Here is a 7,679-nt window from a genome sequence, read left to right as displayed (position 1 = left end):
CAGCGCTGCTGAGGACAGGACGTATAGGTAATAACTCCGTAGGGTAGCCAGGAGTTGGAGTTGACCCAGTGACACATAACCTGGTGTTCTTCATCCTCCGGTGCCCTACCTCACTGTCCACATCCTGAAGCAGCAACTCTGCACAGTGGTAAGGAGGGTCAATTACCCTTAAGAGTCAGGTAACCTCTCCTTTGCCTCCTGATCCACTGCCACAATGAGCCCAAAGTTACCACATGATAATTGTACCTCAAGTTCTGTGAAATGTTTTATCTCTGTCCCGATTATTAGTATTTTTCTACTTCTGCCACAGAAGTAAGACTCTACCACAGCACAGCCTAAGCTTGTGGGAGAATAGGAGGAAAGTTTCATAAGCACATCAGGGTGAGTGATAGTGAGCAGAGCATCTTACCTCCATCTCCTGCTTCACATATTCTACAGTCTAGCTTTTGGGGATATAACAGGGATACCTAATCCTAGTATATGAGGTATGACAATTAAGTTCACGGACTTTGTTGCAACAGTGTTGCTAACCTTTTTGACTATCAGAGGGATTATTCATTACAAATTTGTACAAACCAGACAAACAGTTAGACAAGATTACTATTTGGAAGTGCTGAAAAGGCTGCATGAAAGTTAGATGACCTGAACTTTTCACCAACAATTCATGGCTCTTGCATCATGACAATGCACCAGCTCACACAGCACTGTTTCTGAGGGAAGTTTTATCCAGTACACAAATAACTGTATTGGAACACCCTCCCTACTCACCTGATCTGGCCACAATGACTTCTTTCTTTACCTGAAGATAAAGGAGATATTGAAAGGAAGATATTTTGATGACTTTCAGGACATCAAGGGTACTACGATGACAGCTCTGATGGTCATTCCAGAAAGAGTTCCAAAATTGCTTTAAAGGGTGAACTAGGCATTGGCATTAGTGCATAGTTCCCAAAGGGAGTACTTTGAAGGTGACTGTAGTTATATTCAGCAACGCGGTATGTAGCACTTTTTCTAGGGTGAATTTGTGAACTTAATTGTCCAACCTCACAGAGTCTCCTTAGTTCTGAGTGATACTCAAAACTGATAGACTTCCAAGTGATTAGATAAGCAAGTTAGAACATTATTACCAAGTACAGTATGTGCTGACAGCAAAATCCAACAAGGCCCACCAACTACTGCTTGTATCTTGATGATAGCAATTCTGAGGAACAATGACTTGTCTTTTATCTTAGACACAATTTTCTAGCATTCCTTAAACCACTGAATTCCAAAACATTCATTCATATGTTGGACCTCAGAATCCCTGATGAGTTCATCTACCTCATTCTGGCACATTAGTGTCTTACTAAGGTATTTAATGTACTTGCTACCCTACTCATCAGATACAATTAGCATGACATCATCAGAATAGTGAATTAGCAAGATATTCTAGAGTTTGTCAATATGTTCAAAGTCCCCTAGGTTTATATTGTGAAAGAGAGTAGAGTTAATCATGTCCGGTGGCAATTAAAATAGATGCCGTGCCCACATAAATTAAAGCTTCTTTTCTCAATTTTATTTCTTTTTCAAAAATAAACTTTTAGTTTTGTTGATCTTTTCTATTAATTTTCTATTTTCTATTTCATTTATTTTCACTCTAATCTTTATCTCCTTCCTTCTATTCATTTTGTACTTTATTTGCTCTTTTTCTAGTTTCATGAGGCATAGTTATGTCATTTATTTGATATTTATTTTAATGTAGGCATTTATCATTACAAATTTCTCTCAGCACTGCCTTTACCGTATTCCATATGTTTTTGGTATGTTTCAATTGTTTGAAGATATTTTTCATTACTCTTATGCTTTAATATTTGGCCCACAGATTATTCCAGATTATGTTGCTTAATTTCCACATATTTGTGAAATTTCCTGTTTTCTTCTTCTTACTGATTTCTAATGTTGTACCATTGTGGTCAGGAAACATACTTACTATAATTTTAATCTTTTTAAATTTTCTGAGACTGTTATGTGACCTAAAATATGATCTAGGAAATGTTTAATGTGCACCTGAGAAAAATATGTATTCTACTGCTATTGGATGGAGTGTTCTGTATGTGCCTGCTAGTTACATTGATTTTAAAGTATAGTTCAAGTCTAGCATAGCCTTATTGACTTTCTGCCTGAAGGATTTCTGTCTGAATGGCTATCCATTATTAAAAGTGGGGTATTGAAGTCCCCTACTATTGCTGTGTTGTTGTTTATTACTCCCGCCAGATCTGGTAGTATTTGCTTAACCAAGAAAAAAGGGGACTCAAATAGATAAAATTATAAGTGAAAAAAGAGATACTAAAACTGCTACCACACAAATACAAAGGATCATAAGAGACTACTATGAACCATTACACACCAATAAATTCAATAACCTAAAAAAATTGTTAAAATTCTAAAAACCTACCAAGTCTGTATCAAGAAGAAATAGAAATCCAAACAAACCAATAACAAGTAAGAAGATTGAATCAGTAATCAAAAATCTCCCAATGAAGGAAAGCTTAGAACTAAATGGCTTACATGTGAATTCTACAAACATTTTAAAAATGAATTTTCAAAAATGTAAAGACGGAACACTCTCTAATTCATTTTATAAGGTCAGCATTATGCTGATTCCAAAGACAGATGAGAATACAACAAAACAGCAACAACAAATACCCTATGGGCCAATTTCCCTGATAAACATAGATGCAAAAATCTTCAACAAAATACTAACAAACAGAATTGAACAGCATTTTAAAAGACTCATAACACCATGATAAAGTGGAATTTATTCCTGAAATGCAAGGATGGTCCAACATATGCAAGTCAATAAATGTAGTACACCACATTAATAGAATGAAAACAAAATTGTATAATCATCTCAGTAGATGCAGAAAAAACATTTAAAAAAATCCAACATTCTTTCATAATAATAGCTCCCAGAAAATTGGGTATGGAAGAACATACCTCAGTATAAAAAGGCCATATATGGCAAACTCACTGCAAACATCAGAGTGAAGAATGAAAGTTTGAAACTTTTTCCTCTACATCAGGAACAAGACAAGCATGTTCAATCTCACAACTCCTATTCAATATAGTACTGGAATTCCTACGTAGAGTAATTAGGCAAGAAAGTAAATAAATAAGCATACAAATTAAACAGGAAGAAGTAAGATTATCTCTGTTTATTGATGGCATACCCTTGTAAATCAACAATCCTACAGATTCCTCCCCAAACCCATTGGAGCTACTAAAGAAATTCCATAAAGTTTCAGGATACAAAATAATTTACAACAATTAGTAGCATTTCTATACAACGATAAACTATCTGAAAAAGCAATAAAGAAAACAATCATTTTTATAAAGTTATCAAAACATAAAATACTTAAAAATAAATTTAACCATGGGAGTGAAAAATTTATACACTGAGAACAATAAGGTATTGATGAAAGAAATTTAAGAAGAGAGAAATGTTATATTCTTTGTTTATGGATCAGAAGAGTTAATATTATTAACGTGTCAGTAATATCCAAAATTATCTATAGATTCAGTGCAATCCCTATCAAAATTCCAAAATGGTATTAATTGCAAAAATAGAAAAAAACAATCAGAAGATTCATAAGGGACCACAAAAGACCCTGAATAGCCCCTATCTTACACCATTCACAAAAATTAACTTGACATGGATTAAGGACTTAAACGTGATCTACAGCCATAAAAATCCTAGAAAAAAGTAGATAAAATGTTCCTTGACATTTATCCTGCTAATATCTTTTTGGATATGAAACTAATAGCACTGGTAGTAAAGGGGAAAGTCAACATGTGAAACTATATCAAACTGAAAAGTTTCTGCACAGAAGAAACAATCGACAAAATGAAAAAAAAAAAGAAACAACCTATGGAATGGTAAAAAGATAATATTTGCAAACCATATATTTGATGATGGGTTGATATAAGAAACTCGTACAACTCAATAGCAAGAGAACTAACAACCTCACTTAAAAATGGGCAGAAGAGCTAAATAGACATTTTCCAAGGAAGATATACAAATGGCCAACAATTGTAATAAAAATTTGCTCAATATCACTAATCATTATATAAATGTAAACCAAAACCACAATGAGCTATTACTGCATGCTGTTAAAAAAGTTATCATCTAAAAGACAAGAGATAACAAAAGCTGGTGAAAATGTAGAGAAAAGGAAACCCTGGTTCACTGTTTGTGGAAATATAAATTAGTGCAGCCACTATGGACAACAGTATGGGGATTCCTCAAAAAATGAAAAATAGACCTATGTTATGATCCAGCAGTCCCACACATATATGAGTATGTGTATCAACTCATCACATTGTATACGTTGAACTTACACAATGTATCAGGTAAGTTATATTTCAATAAACTTGGGTGGTGACTTCTTTTGTTCATTTTTAGTGATGTGTTCTGAGAAGAGTCTGTTCACTAGATTAATAGCCATATACTAAGTGCCAAAACCTGCATTAATCTGTTCCAGCAGAAATTTCATTGTACGTGTAGCTGCAATTGTGCCTATCATTTGGCTAAGTTTACAGTGGACGACTGTCATTTTCCAAGAGTGATCTTTGTTTGCAGGGACCATACAAACTAATTGAATGTGATTATATTGGGCAACACCACTGCAGCATCCCTTAAAGCTTTCTATTTTTAATGGTGGCTTTAATCTCTGCAATTCCTGTAGAATGTATCATTACTTCTGATTTACTACCATTGCTGAGGGTGGAGGGTGTCACAAAGGGCCATTTCAGAGACTTCACATAGGCCTTACTATCATTTTGGCTCCTATTCCATAAATCATGGGCCAAAACGAGGTCCTGCCAGCTTCTAAATATATTATCCCAATTACACACTTGGAGACCAGGAAAATGATAACAGGGAAGGTCTGCAGAAAAATTGAACCAATTGAGAGGTGACTTGGCCTAGAACTCCATTTATTAGTGGCCTCCACGAGGCTCTTACTAGCTGGTAGATTCTGATGGTGTTTGGGCTTCTGTGGCATCAGTGATATGGCAGAACTCACAGTCAACAGTTCTTGAAAAGGCTGGCTATTCTTTCTTCTCCAGTACAAATTTAGTCCAATATATTACTACAGGTATCTTTTAGAAAAGATCTGGGCAATAATTAGCATGAATACCTGCGGTAGCATTGCAAAAGTCTTCTTTCTGGTTTCCCCATCAGTGGATAAGTCCTAGGCCTGTGAACTGTCTCATATTGGGGGCCACAATTTTCCACACAAGGATGTCATTTGCCTTCTGGTCAGCAAATTTCTTTCACTCTCTTTCAATAGGGCATATTAACTTGCTTCATTGAATGTTATGAACTATTAGCCATCACCATATATTTTAAGGAATAAGACATTCTCATTGTCACGAGCCTTCCTGTACATTTTGGTGACTGCATCTTGTCTCTGAGAGTGAAATATGATCATCTTGCTTATGCCGTTCCAGAATACCCTTGTAGAAACCATCTGCTCTATACTTGCACTGTTTATAGAAATCCCAGGCCCATGGCGGCATCTCTAGGTATCTGATACAGCCTACAGAAGAAAGACTGTTAAAATACTCAGTCTCCCTTTCCAGTACAAACCTTCTTATCTTAGTTCAAGGAGTACCCTATTGGCCTACCCAGAACTCAGTCAAATGATGGTTTTTACATAATAAATTCATTCTCACTTCCCTAAAACTTTTGCCCCTATCTCAATACACTGGCCCTGTAATCCTGCCTTCTCTGTGGCATTTACAGTTAGCCATCATTATGTCAGAGCTTTAAGGAGCCATACCCACAGCATATTGAGCAAATTCGAGCTGACATTGCCAAGTTACTAAACCATGGACATAGGTCACTACTCCCATGTCAATACATTCTTGCCTATCAAAATGTATAGTTCAATTCCCCACCCTACCTCCAGCCTTGCAAAGTCCATTTCCACTCATCTTTCCATAATTCCTGCTGGTGTCTTACTATGTAGGTGCTATTTTTTTTCTTTCCTGTTTGGAGTTATTTCCTTCTGGGTGTTAGACTGTATGTCCTTATTTGCACTATGGGGAGATCTGACCCTGCTAACCAGCCTGGAGTTGATAAAAAGTCATAGAGGTGGACCTATAAAAGAAAAGCATCGTCTTGCGAGACACTTACTTCTGGTGAAGTCCTTAAAGACCTCACTGAGAAGATAACTTGAAGTAATACAGGAAAAAAGGCAACTAAACAAGCTATAATGGAATCTGGAGTCAGAGTGACCCAGGCAGGGTCAACTTGAAGAGCAAAACATCAGAACTAAGGTGTGGCCAAAGGTCTGCCTGGGAGTGTGGGAACTGGGCGATGTGTATGGAACATTCTCTGAGAAAGAGAACAGTAGGAAGTGAGATCAGAGAACTCACTAATCCTCACAAGCACTTTATGAAACATGATATATCATTTTCTTCAACTTATAGCTTAAGGAAATGCACAGAAAGTTTAATTACTTTGCCTAAGGGGACTCTTTTAAAGATAGTATTCAAATCACAGGAGGCTATTTATAAAATATGTCCTTAACAACTATGTCGTAGCAGTGAGTGATGAAATAGAATAGCAGCCCAGTTCTGAATAAGCCATGGGTTTGCAGACCCTGAGAAGAGAGATTTGTTTGAAGTAAACCCCAAGAAGGAATTTATCTGCTGCGATGAACTCCCCATGGTCATCTGAGGGCCCAAATTTTACAAATAATAAGAGCCTAGCAGCCATTTGCTGACAAGGGCTCCTCACATACTCTGTACACTGGGAAGAACCTCAGACTGAACCCTTGGCTTCCTGCACTATGCCCCGATTGTTAACGCTATCTGAGTCAACAACTGGAGGGAAGCCCTGTTTTTACCTTTCTGCCAGCAGACTGATACCTGCCCCATCCCATAGAACTGTGCAACGTGAATACTTCATTTACATAAAACAGACTGCATTGGGAACATAGACAGGAAGTTTCACTATAAAAGACCGCCTCCCCTTTTTCTCAATGGTACACAAGTTAGGTTGCTACCTGAATTTGTGTCTCCCAGGGTGCAATTTCTTTTGCTCAAATAAATGCTTTATATTCTTTATTACAGTCTAAAATTAATTTAGGATTACAGGTCTGACATTCTTTGTATGTTACCTCTCATGCTCTTTACCCCTCTTTCCTAGGGATCCCCATCCAAGCTATTTTTTTTTTAATTTTAGTAAATATCCATCCTATTTTAAATCGCACCTCCTCCATCCCTCCCTGTTCCTTCCTCTAATGTGTTACTCTCCATAGCATTTATGTTATAATTTTTTGCCATAAAATGCACTCTTCTTTTTTTGTTTTGTTTTTTTGCTGCACCCCGTCCCACCCCCGCAAGAACATGAACTCTATGAGAGCATCGTGTTTAGCATTCTGCTATATCCTAAGGCTGAGAAGTGTGTCTGGTACAGCGCATGTTGTAAATATTTATTTAATAAGTTGATGAATAATGTCTAAAATCCACTGAAAGCAGTATGTGACATGTGCTAAGAGCTAAAAAAAAATAGTAACTATTATTACTATTACCTGCTAGTGGCCTTATTTAATCACTTAATCTGTCTAATTGTCTACTTTGACATTTGCAAAATAAAACAATTCTCTGACCCATATGATTGTTGCAAGGAG

The sequence above is a fragment of the Rhinolophus hipposideros genome, assembly GCF_964194185.1.
Source record: "Rhinolophus hipposideros genome assembly, chromosome: 6".
Lineage (NCBI taxonomy): Eukaryota > Metazoa > Chordata > Mammalia > Chiroptera > Rhinolophidae > Rhinolophus > Rhinolophus hipposideros.
Note: the sequence above shows the minus strand (reverse complement) of the source record.